This window comes from Amphiura filiformis, chromosome 13 (assembly GCF_039555335.1).
Source record: "Amphiura filiformis chromosome 13, Afil_fr2py, whole genome shotgun sequence".
In the NCBI taxonomy this organism is placed as follows: Eukaryota; Metazoa; Echinodermata; class Ophiuroidea; order Amphilepidida; family Amphiuridae; genus Amphiura; species Amphiura filiformis.
In genome coordinates, this window is record NC_092640.1 from 39,921,599 (window position 1) to 39,936,957 (window position 15,359).

At 42.1% G+C, this 15,359-nt stretch overlaps 1 protein-coding gene across 2 annotated transcripts in view; it reads right to left on the minus strand.

Moving 5' to 3' along the window:
• Positions 1–15,359, minus strand: part of LOC140168336 (uncharacterized) — a 48,457-nt gene that overhangs the window by 22,102 nt on the left and 10,996 nt on the right. The window lies entirely within an intron of this gene.

Genomic DNA, 15,359 nt, shown 5'->3' on the forward strand with positions numbered 1-15,359 from the left:
AAAAAAAAAAACCAAAATGTAAAAATTGCAACTCAGAATACATAGTAGACGATGTGTGTTATGATTGTGGTTTTGAAAATGACGCGTCTCTTACCGTAAACTCAGCCCGAGTTAACATCGACCAAATTCAACAACCGATAAAGTACTGTGAAACCAAGACCTACCAGTTTGAAGAATACATCGAAATCTATCGAGGAAATGTTACGAGTACTTCTGAGATTTTGATCGATTTAGTTTGTTACAAAAATGAAGTGTACGAGTAAATATAAGCGTTGTTTTTGCAAATTGTGTAAAAAGAAAACTTCGCCTCGAAAACAGAACAAAAACCGATTTGTCTATACGGTACTGAATTTAATCAGTTGTTTAAAGAACCAGCGAGTGCAAAGCATACCAAAATGTAACTCAAAATACAGTGGAAATGTTACAGTACTTCTGAGATTTTGATCGACGAGTTTGTTAAAAAATTTAAAAAATTAAAAAAAATTGTTCGAGTCCCTGAGTAAAAAGACTTGTTAAAAGTCTTGAGATCAGACCCAAAAGCCGTTCACAAGATTTATTACAAAGTTACGGGCAATTCTCCGTCGATTTTTGGCACGATCGAGCTAATTTGTTATGCGATCTTGATAATATACTGAAAATTTATCTACAAAATAAACCCAAGAGAAATAATTTTAACATCCACTACACTCTTTTTACCTACTCAAGCGAAGAAATTATCCCGTAACTCTTGACGATTTTCCAGAGATTAGAGGTTCAGCTCCCACCCAAATACTTTTATCCAAAGTATTTGATAGCGACCACACGGTTCGAGCAATCCCAGTCCGAGCAAAGCTAATTCCCGTTCTGGATCGATTTTGTTTGATCTTCGTCGAGATACTCTCCATCATAAAGTTGTGGTTCGGGTGGAAAAAGAATCCATCAAAATTCCCGTTAAATTATAATACTGTCTCATCGCGTCATCGGCGTCCGAAAAGGTTCTCTCCAGCGTGACCCTGTTTTTTAATTGATCGTTGATGTAATCTATTCTTGAAAGACGCGCTAGATTCCAAGAATCTCGGTCGTGCTGAAGTTTTTCGAGGCGAGATCGTGTCTTTGCGTTCTTCGAACTACTGAGAGAGTTGAACAAATAATTGCTCCCTGAAAATGCCAAAGCGTTAACCATAGCTCCACCAACCATGAATGCGATCGACGCCATTTTTCTCTTTATTTTCACAACAAAAAAAAAACCCCTCTTAGCACAGATAGTGCTAAGAGGGTTTTTAATATACCTACCTTGACAGAATGTTTCCCTTGGACTAAGCCATAATTTGATCCGGAAGAATTCCTTGATTCACGAGCCAATCTCTGAGCATCGTGGCGAATAGGCGCTCAAAGTCAACTTTACAATATCCTCCACATCAAGCTGCGAGAGATTAGCGGCTTCATTTTTAGGAACTTTTTCATAACGAGCGAGGTTAGCCCATATACGAGGCTTATCGTTGTTGCGTGATCGCGCCGTTTATCATTTTTACGTTTGGATTGGTTTCTGCCATCTTCTTTATTGCAACTAAAAATCATCGAAAGGATCGACTTTTGGTTGATGATCGACCACTGTGGTCACGGTGGGTGGGCTTTCAGTCGTGCCGTTTAAGGTAGAATACCCATATGCCACTATCCCTCCAACGGCGACGACCGCTCCTCCAACAAGAACTGGACCTGACAACCAGTTTGACACGTCTGAAGGTGTACGTGACGTTTGTCTATGGTGGACGGGTTCTCCGTGTCGTTCCTCTGCTTCAAAGGCTTTCATTTTTGCTGCCCTTTCTTTGTTTTTTGCGGCTAATGCTTTTCCAGCGGCAACCCGGTTCGGGTTTTTGACTTTTGCTTGATTCACTCCTGCCGTCACTTTTGTCGGAGGTGTCGTGTCCGCTGCTGGAACGTCTACTGATTTGGTTTCTAGATCACTCATCTTTTATTATTAGAAAAAATCTATAGATACCTGTAGAATCATCTATAGATACCTGTAGAATCATCTATAGATACCTGTAGAATCATCTATAGATACCTGTAGAATTATCTATAGATACCTGTAGAATCATCTATAGATACCTGTAGAATCATCTATAGATACCTGTACAATCATCTATAGATACCTGTAGAATTATCTATAGATACCTGTAGAATCATCTATAGATACCTGTAGAATCATCTATAGATACCTGTAGAATTATCTATAGATACCTGTAGAATCATCTATAGATACCTGTAGAATCATCTATAGATATCTGTAGAATCATCTATAGATACCTGTAGAATTATCTATAGATACCTGTAGAATCATCTATAGATACCTGTAGAATCATCTATAGATACCTGTAGACTCTTGCGAAAGCTGAAATTTTCTTTGAAACTTCATTTTAAAGTTTTGATAAATAATTATAAACAAAAATCAGGCATTGATCATCGGAACCGAGATTGGCGTTTTAATAGCGGACACGGAAACTCAGTAAGATGACGGATTCGTTCTCCGAAGAATCAGATTTCAGCGACGAATGCGACGCGTTCGATCCGCTGTACTGCGATTCAAAAGGGAGCATCTCACCTTATCGCAGAGGGTAAAAAAAGCAGAGAGAGAATCGCCAAGAAAAGAGAGGTCGAGCTCCTAAAGACCACGACTCCTGGTGGAAGAGATCGCATGAGCAAATTTCCCAGAAAAAAATGCCCTACAAGAAGAACGAACCCCGGTGGCGCTTCGTTCACTTCCTCTCGTTCGGGTGCAAGAACTCGGTCTCTGAAAAAGAGATAACCTGGGAAACTAAAAAATGTTCGAGGGATATTTTTTTCGAACATTTTTTTTTTTGTTTTGAAACTTTTGTAATATTTTTTTTTTTTTTTTAAGTTTAGTCAAACCAAAAAAAAAATCAAGAGGAATAAATACTTCCTCTTGAATTTTTTAGTTTCAGGATCTTAACCCTTTCCATACTAGGCGGGTTTTTGTTGCTTTTACGAGTTGTCTCCAGAAGAAAAGATTGCATTCGATCATCATGGTAGTCAACAGAGCTGGTGATTCGCTTCTTCCTAAAATCACGGCCCTCGTAAAATCATCCTTGCTGGATTCGCTAAAAATGTTGTAAAGCGGAGTCGGAAGCGGTGAAACGAAGAAAGTATGTAGCTTGCCATCAGCCTTACGGTTCTTCCGTTTCCGTCCGAAAAAGGATGCAGTTCGAGCATTTCGGTTACAAAATATGCGCAAGCTTTGAAGGTATTCAACAATCTTTTTTCCTCGTCAGGATCTTCCCTGCTTTGAATGAACAAACTATTGAATCTATCAACAATGTTGATTACCGCCATTTCCATATCTTCAGGCATGCGATACTCGTGTCTCTGACCCATAAGCGTTGTAAACCTCCGAGCCCGACTATACTCTCCGGGCTTTGTTTACGCCAAATTTTAACGGAAGATTTTTCCTCACAATTTTGTTGGTCTGTCTAATCAAGTTTTCTTCTAGAAACCCAAAATTGCTATCATTTTCAAACTCATTAAATTTTGGCAGGCTTCGTGTAGGTTGAGCGTTTCTTTTGCTTGTAAGGAGGTGTCATCGGAGACAGGGTTTGATAGAAACTCTCGCGTTTGCGATAGGTTTTGAAATCCATGATATTCTTCGTCTAGACAATGATAAACAAATTCCGTCAAGAGAAAGTCTTTTGGAACCTCGCAATTATTCATCTTTTTGCACTTCAGAATCTCTCGAATGGCATCTTTGATACTTGGAAATTCGCCCTTTCTCCAACTAGGGTTTTCTTCTGGAGAAAAATCGATCAAATCGCTAACCGAAGAAATAAATGGTATTTTTAGAATATAAAAAAAGTTATATCTTAAAAACTGTTTTGCAAACTTCAAAGGGTTAATCAATCACATCAATACTTGGGGAGTCGTCTACTGTGCACTTAAACTTCTGGTGGAAAGTCAACTTTTTAACACCGTTGCTAGTTAACAGAATAGCCTCCAGCGAGCTAGCATACGTCAAAACTATGATACAGCCCACAGGTCCATTTGTTTAAAGCTAAATCAATAAAGGGCCCTTCGTTCAGAGACTCTTCCAGAGCATCGCGATCGGTGTTCGCCAAATTTTGTGGAAGGAAGAGTCCGACCAAATTCTGGCGAAAGCGGTAGCGAAGTGCTTTTTCATTGACCTGGTCACTATCCCACCCATGTGAGCCTCGTATCTGGCGTAGAGTCTCATCAGACTCTTTTGATCAAGCCGCGCGATCTCAGCGGAGGTTATGGTCTCTCCCAAATACTCTTTGCTTTTTCCTGCCTCTGCTACGCCGATCAACCGTTCCATGCAGCTGTTCCGTTTAGCAGAGTCCGTGTTGACAGGTTCCTCCCGTGTAGCCGTGCCGTCTAAGGTAGACATTCCGCCTATGGTGGGCGTTTAAGCTCAGGGTGGGCAGAACGTCCACGGTCATCGCCTCGTTAACTATATCTTCAATTTCAGTCATCTTGCTTTTTTATCTTAAGATTATTTTTGCCACCAGTACTGTCGGTTGCTCGGTAATTAGAATTAGTTTGGAATGTTTTTGTTTAGCTAGCTTTTTTTTGATCTCTTTCTTCTCTTCTAGAGTTGGGATTATATCGTTCTCTCTTAGAGTCTCGCCAAAACTATCTTGATCTTTTGTGTAAAACAGGGCTGTCCATTTTGTCTGCTCTCTGAGATCGGTAACGATGGAGTTATATTTTTGTGTAAGCACCCAAACGGAGCAATTATCGTGTCTTCTCGAGAATGCTAGCTGAGAAAGCATCTGTTTCTTTTTAGTTAATGATCTGTCAGAGCTGCAGTCGTCGATAATAAAAAGTGTGTCCGTCTTGTATTCCATAAGTTTTGTAGCCAAATTTCAAACAATCGTTCAGCCAATCGTCGGACTTTGGACACCAGTTAGGATCCATTGGAATGACATCAACGTCCTTAAAAACCAGGATCTGTTTAAAATGCACGCTTTGTTGCTTGGCGTCCAGGTAGAGACAACGATTATGATGTATTCAAAGAAATTCTTGTATTCCCTCTCGAGTAAATCCAAAACAAATTCAGTCTTGCCACAGCCGGTGGCTCCGCAGATTATAGCCGAGTTCGCGTGTTTTGGAAACATCTTTTATTCTAGTATTTCACGCTCTGCAATTTTCCGGCTTCGATATTCACCTTTGCATCCTGTATGTAGTACACGTAAGCGTTCAACGCTCCTGCAGCCTCGGCTTCTTTTTTCGATTTCGATTTGAATACTCTGACTAGCTCCTTCAATTTTCCTACCAGATCCATGTAACGTGTCATCATCCGTGGTTCTCATGTCCAACCAGAGACCATACTTGGTTGTGAGATAATCTCGCCTCCTCACATCAGCCAATCCCGCTTCCTTGATTACGTGTGGAACAGTTCTGAATTTTCCATCCGCGAAGTGCTTTTGAATTTCTTTGAAGTGATGGTGAGGCAGCATCCCAGAGGAGTACAGCTGATTTGGAACACCGTCGGCGTTGTTGAAACTTTCTTGATCTTTGGGTTGTAGAACTTTTCGGTATCTCGGCGTAATTGGCTCCTCCTCCATCCGCAGCTGGGTCTCTGAAGAGAATCAGAATACCTTTCATGGACTTTGCTCATGGTGCTAGAGCGATATTCCAGGCGGTGTCTGACTTGTTAGCGACTCTTTGCTGTGTCTGATGACTCTGTCGTATTGATGACGCTTTTCCATTCACCCTGTTCCTAAGAGTCATCGCTAGCTCAGGATCATTGGCTACATCAAACTCAAGGGTAATATCTGAGATGGAATAGCTGGCTGCTGTATCCGTGGACACCACGACTTTTCCGTAATTGTTGAGCGTCAGCTCGTAACTCAGCCTGTCCTTCATCTCGTACAGGAAATATGGATTATGAGAATTCAGCATCTCAAAGTCCAGAGGGATGCAAAACATGTTGTCGCCGAAGGGCTGTGCTTCGGCGCCAGCCTTGGCATCTGTACCTTTGTCACCAGCGTCGATTCTTATTTTTCGACCTGCCGCAGACTGGATGCCCTGATCAGCGGCGTTCTCTCTTTCCTCGCTTCGTCTTCCAGAGATCTTGGTAGCATAGGAATATATCAGCATCGTTCAGAGTGAAGATGCTCTGTCCTTCAATTTAACCTCAATTTTTGACACTATCGCTCTTCCGAGATTATTTACGATAGTCCTGTTAAGATCTTGATTTCCACCAGAGGCGGAATTTAGAGCAATCTTGAACCAAAGAAAACTTGTTCCAGGGTATATTACATCATCTTTTCCAAGACCAGGAAATCTCACCGTGAGAATTCGGTTTGGTCGATGGTACTTTTCGGAACGTCGCGTATTCGAATGCTACGTCTTTCACCGTTAACTCCTCGCGCTTTGCGAAGTTGTCGGTATGGGTCCAATTTGTATCCGTATTCAGTCGCCATCTTTTATTTATACGTAAAATAAAACCAAAAGATGGCAGATTTTAATCCTCGAGAAGACATTCAGATGGATGACTTGATGAATTCGAAGATCGATCGGAGATACCACGGGAGCAGTTGGTGGTACACGGCTGAGACTGATTTTGGTGATGAGCAAATACAAGCGGAGGGTCAGAGGCGACGAGGAAGCGTCGGTTGGGAAAATCCCGATGTGAGTTTCGTTTCCGATAAGAGTCGAAATTCCATCGAAGATCTCAACGAACGACTCGATCTATTAAAAATGCGCGACAGCAGTCCTTCCCTGAGGAGAACCATCAAAACATTGAATCGACAAAAAGCGGAACTGGCTAGGGATGAGTTTCGGGATTACGTGAAACGCTTAGGATACACGCAACAAGGCGATCTTTGCTACTGAAGCGGTTTTTGCGGTAGATGAAACCGGAAGAATCAAAGTTAGTTACAGAAAAAAACAAGTTTGGTTAACCAAACAAAATTGACGAATTTTACCCCTAGAATCGATAGCTAAACAAGTCAAAGGCAAAGCTCCAGGAGGTACCAATTTTGTTAAAATAGGTCTCGGAATCAAGGATTTCAAACGAGGATTAACGCCGCAAGTGCAGGAAAGTGCCGAAAAAGCGTCAACTAGCGCGAGAGATGTATCACCCCTAACCACTACACCCACTGGTAGACCAAACAACACTAAAAGAGTTTTGGAGGGTCTTCAAAAAACAAACCAAGACATGGAAGGTTTAGCCAATGAATTGCCAAATGATCCTCACGAAGAAATCCGAAATTTTTAACGAACGAGGACAACTCAAGAAGCTGTCTGATGTCTATGAGCACCTTGTCCGAAGAAGGAATGAAAAGGAAACTGAACTGAAAGAATTAAAGTCTAAAGGACGCGGTTCGGTCAGTTTTACTAACCCAACTTACGAAGGTGATGAAGAAGAGCCTCTGCTACCTGTCAGCGAAGAAGATGCTGAAAGAGCTAGGGAGCTTGAAAGCGATATCAAAGAGTTTGACAACGCCATCGCGGATCAAGATGCCAAGGTCAGAAATTCGCTTCAGCGTCTGCGAAGATCGATCGAAAGTTTCATAGACAGCGATGCTACCACGGGAAGTCGGATTCGAGAACTCTTTAGACGAGAGGGTGTTACCATAGTTTCGCTGCTCACAGCCATCGGAATGACGATAGCAACCGTCGTCGAGGGTATTCTGTTAGCCACCAAATCCATGAGTCTCAGCGATTACGCTTGAAGCCTCCAGAACCAAAACCAGGTCCTCCTAAACCAGACCCAGGTCCTGAACCTGGACCATCACCAGGACCGAACCCCCACCAAAGCCTAAAACTTGGACCGATTGGATTAAGGATCAGCTCAAGAAAATAGCCAATCTCCTTTTGAAACTCGGAGACAAAGCTTTGATCGCACTTCCAGGGATCATCGGGGCTGTTGTGAATTTCTGTCTCAAAGCTGCGGGGTCTGTTGCTGGATTTCTAGCTGATCACATATGGACATTAGCTTTGGGTGTTGGAATTTTGTTGTACACTACAGTTATGGAATTTGTCAAAAAAGAACTAAAAAAAATCTTCTCACTAGAATTTAGTGAGAAGACTTTTTTGTGTGTGTCCAACTTATTTTTTTAAACCCAGAAAAATAAGAAAATTGCAGCGGCTGCCAAAAATAGAGAAAGCTTTTTCTCATCATGCATTAGAGGCTCTTCAGTCAAGGGTGGACTTTCAGTCAAGGGTGAACTTTCAACCTCCTCTAAAAACAACGGACTTTCCTCAGGAGCACTGTCTTCAACATTCGGTCGAGAGTCGGTGTTTACGTCTGAGTTTAGCCCTATCTGCATGTCATCCGTGGCGATTTGGATGAAATTGTTGTATCCGTTCACGGATCCCACGAGATTTCCATGTTGCTCGGGTGCAAGTAAAGTCCGTGACCCACGACAAAATCCAATTTGCTTTGAGCGTACTGAAGAGTTTTTGGTATCTGTCGATCGAGTCCGGAAGATCCACGACCGAGTTGATCGCATCCTCGGCGTTGCTAGAAATTGTTTCTGAGCGTCGAGCGCCTTGCCGAACGCAGGATGTCGGATCTGGCTTGAGCTTGGGATCCAAGAATTGCCCACGTGTAAGTCCTGGCGGAGTCGTTGATTCTCGAAACTCCCGCGCGTGTGAAACCCTCGTTCCAAGTGTCTGCCAAAACTGCCGATAGCAGCCATGGCATCTCCTTTCCGAATGGATCTGTCGGTTATATCCGGATCGTGATCGAACAGCTGTTCAATGTATAGAATCTTGTCAGTCTGATTGTCCACGCCTCCGAAGCTGTCCGCGTCAAAGTGAACTTTCCAGTCCATCGACTGACTGTAGTTTCCTCCGTTGGTAAGCTTGACCATTTTTTGGTGGTCACGAATTTCCAGTCGTAAAATTGTTTGTTGAAGAAGTAACTGCCCATTCCGTTGGAAAGATCGAACTTTTGTCTCCAATTAGCTCTCGCGGACACTCCGAATTCGTTGCAAATTCTTTCGTGAGCGTAGGTGTCGATCCCGTTGTTCAGAGGATTGAAGGATTCCTCCGAGGGTAGTGGACAGGACATTTCCGACAGGATTCTTCTGATCTGATACTATGCGTGAAATCTGAACACGGATCGAATCATCGGATCTTTGTGACTAAGAAGTTCTTTGGACACCCGCATCCTGGCGTGGCGCACCAGACCGCGAAGTTCAGCTGGTTTTGCCAAAATTGTATCTGGTTGGAGAGCCAGTCATCGTACACGGTTTTGTCCGTGACTCTCGGAAGTTTGTACTTTTGCCACAAACTGGGAAATCTTACGTAAAATGTTCCTTTTTTGCTGACTTGAATTTCTTGATTCACGAGACTGAAACCGTGCGTCGGTTCGAATACTCCTCCGGTTCTCATTTTATTGAAAGATAAAAGAAAAATGTTTGTTACAATTACCGGCACCGGCAAAGGAAAACCTTATCGTCCGTTGCAAAGTATAGATAATAACGGCAAAAACTTAAAAATTGGAATCAAAAGGATCTCGGTCGAGTAGGTTGGTTCAACGTCAAGAAGAACTTGAATGGAGGTACACTCAAGGAGGGCAGGGACCTGAAAAGCGATAAAAATAAGCCCGGGCTGTATGATTTTGACCTGCTCGCGAAAGAATTCACGAGTCAAATCGACGGTTTCGAATTCGAAGTCGACAACCGCGATGGAAAACTCAACATGAGAATTCACGAGCAGTATCAGATTTGGTTTCGGACCGCGTTAGAAATGTTCGGATTGGACGACGAAGGGTGGCTAGCAGATGGTGAATACACGGAGATCGGGCGATAGAATTTTTACCTCGAAGAATTCTCGTATACCTGAATCAGCTGTCAACCACGGACAATCTCGTGAGACAACGACGACGTTCTGCAGGAGGTCAGGTTCTTGGGTCCTTCGATCTCACAAACGCCGCGTTCGGGGAATACTTCGTTTCGACCTCACGAAAAGCCGAGTTTCAAAAACTGCAAAACGGAACCATCCACGAGCTCGACTTCAACTTCAAAGTAGAATGGAAAAATTCTTCGAGAAAGCTCGATAATCACGATCAACCGCTGGATTTGGAATTTGAAATCCGATAAAATAAAAGAAAGAATGTCTATCTGGGGACCAACGATCAAAAAAAAATCAACGTCAATAGCTGGCGAAGATGTAGATCTTTCCGCGTACGACAAAAAAACTGGAGCGCGAATGACCGGAAGGATTAACATGGGAGGAAAAAAAATAACTGGGTTGATGAATCCAACCGACCCTCAAGATGCAGCTACTATGGGTTCCGTGACCAGCCTAACCTCATGGTTAAACGACAGAAAAGTTTGAAGGATGGCGACTCGATGACCGCGAACTTCGCTATGAGCGGCAATAGAGTCACGGGTCTCGAACTCCCACGGACAACGAGGGCGCTGTGACGAAGAGTACGTGAGACCAGCAAATTGGACACGAGCACGATACCAGCTTGCATGTTTTGGGGAGATTCATGGTATGGATGAACGAAGACGGAACGCACTATGTTTCCATCCGAGCCAAAAAAACATTGACTTGGAGAGAGACAAGTTGATCGAAACTAAAAACGGAATGAACAACACTTTCAACGCTAGGCCTATGCAAATTGGTATCACTGCTGGGTTTACTTTAATTTGCGAATCCCGAAAAGATTTGACCCCATGCGACTCACTAGACCTTTAGAAATTTTCTTCAACAACCCACATTTTATTGCTCAGCCTTGGAACCTCTCTTTTTCGGTAAAATCGGGAGTGAACCCGCCGAACGCCCCAGCAAGCGCGGGTTCTTTGACGGTTCAGTCTAATGTGAAGTTCTTCATGTACCTAAATATTACTTGGACCGACGACTCGATATCGTTCAAAGTGCTAAATAACGAAGCGGCAAACCCTCTTTTCCACATCCGTTCAAACGGACACTACGATTATGCATCATGTCTCGATCGAGTACGTTGAAAATAAGCTTTGCTTTTGGATCAACGGGGTTTCAGCAAATGTCTACAAAACTCAAGCCCTGGTAAGTCTCCTTGGAATCAACATGAATTTTGAGCAACTGGGAATACTTAGCTTCTACGAAAAAAATTTAACCAAGCAAGAAATCATACAGCATTTCGTTGAAAATCACATCTCGAATTTTACAGAGCACGAAGTTTTGCTGGACTAACGTGATATAAATAAATAAGCATGAAGAAACCTAACGCATCGCCACTTTATCCCGATCTTCCTCAGGAAAGCGAAGATCGAGGAGTTGAATTCCGACTAAAAATATCGAAGAGATTAGGAATTTCTTGGACAACGAGGTTAACGAGAGGGAAAAATTGAGGAGAAAATACAAGGCAGCGTGGAACATGTTCTACAACACGGCTCAAGTTTCCGGGCTCATCGCGGTCGGATCTGGAACAGGGGCTGTGGGGACGCTGGCCAGTGGGAGTGGCGCGATCGTGAGCATTCCACTCGGTGGAATCGCCATCGCTGGTGGTCTAGTTAGCACGGCATGCGTAGCTCTTGGAAAGGCTACCATGAAAAAATTGGAAAAGCACGAAAGCGTAAAAACGAACGGCTGAGTCCAGTTTGAATCGGTAAATGATCTGGTGTCCAAAGCCCTCGAAGACGGACGGGTCAGCAACGAAGACTTCCACCACATTCGGCGAGAGTTGGAAAACTACAGAGGTCACAAGGCTGGAATCAAGCACAGAACCAGAGCGGATCTAATTGAACTTACGGCTGATAGAGAACGTAAAATTCGCACAGAGGCAGAACAGGCTGGATTAAAAAGGGGAAAAAAAGAAGCCCTGGAGAGCCTCCGAGATACTCTGAAGCCGTAGAAAATAAAAAATTAGAAATCAAACTTGTTTTGTATAAATAAAAAAGAAATGGGTGATTTTCCAATTTTAACGGATTCCAACTTGGTTGAGAACTTGAAAGCGTACGGAGAGCATCGAAAAGAAATGTGGGATAATAAAGGAAAACCATACGGCACCTGGAGGTGGTACTACAACGAGGAAAAAACAAAAATAAAGGCTGAGTTGGAGTTTGTTGGCAATCATCCTCGCGGATGACAGTTTTTCACAAAACGGATTTATAGGAACATACTACTGCGATGTACCTAAAAAATGGTGGAAATCTTGGGATGTGATGGACTCATTGGGTGTTGGATACCTTGCATTTATAGCAACCTACGGCGTTACATCCTTTATAAAATGGAAGTGGTAAACTATGGCAAAAAAACTTTTTGTGTTAAATAAAATGGATCTTCCGGATCTAACGGATGTTAACTGGGTTGAGAACTTGAAAGCGTACGAAAAGTATCGGAAAGAAATGTGGGATGATGAAGGAAAACCATGCGGCGTTTGGAGATGGTACTATGACGAGGAAAAACAAAAATGAAGGCTGAGATGGTGTTTGATGACAATTATCCCACGTACATGATGTGTTGGTACAAAAACGGGTTAGTAAAAGCTGAAGGTAGATACAAAGACTACGCACCTAGAGAACCGTGGGAATTTTGTGCTGGACGGGATCCTTTAGTTACTGGATACGCCGCATTTGTAGTAACCTACTTGATTACAACCATTTTAAACTGGGTGTGTAAACTACAACAAAAACCTCTTGTGATTAATAATCACAAGAGGTTTTTTTTTTTTTTTCTTTTTTTTTCTTTTTAGCATCGTTGTAGGCTTTCAAAATTTCTGTCATACGTCTGGCTTCCATCCTAATTCTTCTCTCGGGAGAATCCAAAAGAGCGCTTCGTGAGAATCCAAATGCTACGATCATCTTTATTTTAATAAAAATGGCAGATTCGATTTATTTTGAGCTCGCTGATGATGAAATATTCCAAAAACTAGAAGACTCGTCCAAAGGAGATTTTTATATGTGGAATGGTACTAGTCTCGGAAACCTGTTTGTTGCTGCTAGCGGTTACAACGGAAACAAAGTAAGAATCCAGGCAATCAACCTTTTGATGTGTTACATTGGGTGGTATAAGGATAGATACAGGATGAGATTGTGTTTAAGACCACCTTGGATTTTTCCTGAAAGGACAGAGGAGTTCAAGGTTTTGAAAAAGACTCTTGAGTTTGTTACGAACGAACCACCGATTGAAAAAAAAGATATGACTGTGTTAAAAAATTATCAAGACAAATTTGGTCTTGTGGATAATTTTTGTGAAATAATATATTAAAAGTAAAAATCAAAAAATTTTTGATAATACAGGACGTTGTCAAAAATTGGTAGTGCTCCATTCTTTGCAGAGTCTGACTATGTTTTCGCGTCCACTCAACGCTGCACTTTCTATCGCGCCGTCAAGATCGGTAGCGCCGAGTTCTCTGCAGAGTCTGACGGTATTTTCGCATCCACCGTATGCGGCACACCTCATCGCACCGTCAGGATCGGTGGCACCGAACTCTATACAGAGCTTGACGATGTTTTCGTGCCCGCAGTATGCGGCGCAGAACATCGCCTGGTCGTAATCGGTAGCACCCCATTCCTTGCAGAGTACGACGATGTTTTCGCAGCCGTTAAATGCCGCGCCTGCCATCGCTCCGTCAAAATCGGTGGCGCCCAAGTCTCTGAAGAGTTTGACCATGTCTTCGCGTCCGCCTGATGCAGCGCCTATCATCATAATGTCAAATTTGGTAGCTCCCAATTCTTTACAGACTTTATCTATCTTTGATAAGACGTAAACTGTTTCATCATTATCATTCTTTACAGGGCACCATAACCCCTGGCTAAGTGACTCCGGTGACCGATGAACGTTTTCATCCATGAATTTTGTAATCCCAGCCAACGTTTGTAATTTTTCCATTTTGTTTTTTTATTAATTGGGATTTTCTTAAACTAAAAATTATTTTTTATTAATCGGAAAAAAATTAAAATAATTTTTCCAAAAATTATTTTAATTTTTTTTTGAGGATTTTTGAATTTTGAGATGCAGGGAATTTTTTCCCCTGCATTTTTTTTTTGGATAAGTTGAAATGCAGGGGGAATTTTTTTGTGTAATTTGGATTGGGGTGAATTAAAAATGCAAGGATGTTTTTCTGTGTAATCCTGTGTACACAGCATTTCTGTGATTTTACTGTGTATTTGGTGGTTGAGTCGATTTACACGGGAAAGACAGGTTTTTGTGATTTTACTGTGTATTTGGTGGTTGAGTCGATTTACACGGCAGTTACACAGGTTTTTGTGATTTTACTGTGTATTTGATGGTTGAGGGAGATTTTATACGGGAAATGACAGTAAATGTCCCAGAAACGGCAAAAACCTACTACTTGGTCACTTAAACTACACTACTCCAAATACATAATATATATTTTATATGAAGTGTTGTATCAAACATTTTTATACAAGACATATAAGATCTCTTCATCTGAAGAAAATCTGACTGTATCCGGGCAGACGCTATTTCACGTTTTCAACCCTCAAATGAAACCTGCTACACATGCGCCGTATTTTGGGGGGGCTTTGAGCGCCAGCCCCGGGTCAAAGTAGGGGGCGGCAAAAACGAAGGGGCGGCGGAAGAAGAAGGGGCGGCAAAAACAGGGGCGGCAAAAACGAAGGCGGCAAATCTTATTAGTAAATAAAAAAGGGCGGACAAAATTGAAAAAGCATAAAAAAAATTTGAAAAAAGGTTGCTTTTAGGGCGCTAGCGCCTAAAATCCTTTTTTTTTTTCTTTCTCTTCACTTTTTCAAACGACCGTGAAAAAAATTAGGTCAACCTTTTCGGGCTGTTAAGGAAGGGGCGGCAAAATTGTTTCTTCTTCAGCCCCCCGAGTTTGGGGCGGCCACGGTACGCCACTGTTACATACAGTTTTGAGACAGATCATTAACATCAATTTCTTCCTCTTATTCCATGTTTTTCTTCTTTTGCCCAATTTCTTTTCTTATCTTTTTCAGATTTATATATATACAATCTTGATACTTTCCATGATTCTGATTTCCCCCCTGGTAATGACACCCAGGATTACATTGTATAACTTTTATCAAATGCAAGGTGTCCTCAATTAGACTTCACACGTGATTCCATGTACAACTGTGTTATGTGAATGCTTGCAATCCAGAATACAATCACATTTGGGACAAGCATTTTATGATCAACTGAAAGCATGAACAAATCTGATACAACCTTTAAACGGACGGTTTTTAAATTTTCACTTTTAAAAACTGGGCTCATGCTTGTAAGATATGGTAACATTTTTTGAGAATGCGCTGGTCTGCATCATGCCTCCCATGTCACCAGCTTTAATTTCTATAAACTTGGTTATACCATATTTTGCCAGTGACGGCAGTGATGTCAGTGCGCAATTTCATTGGGCGCAGCTTCAAATCGCCAACATTCAAAACACACACGCTCGCTTAGAGATGCTGCATAGATGCATG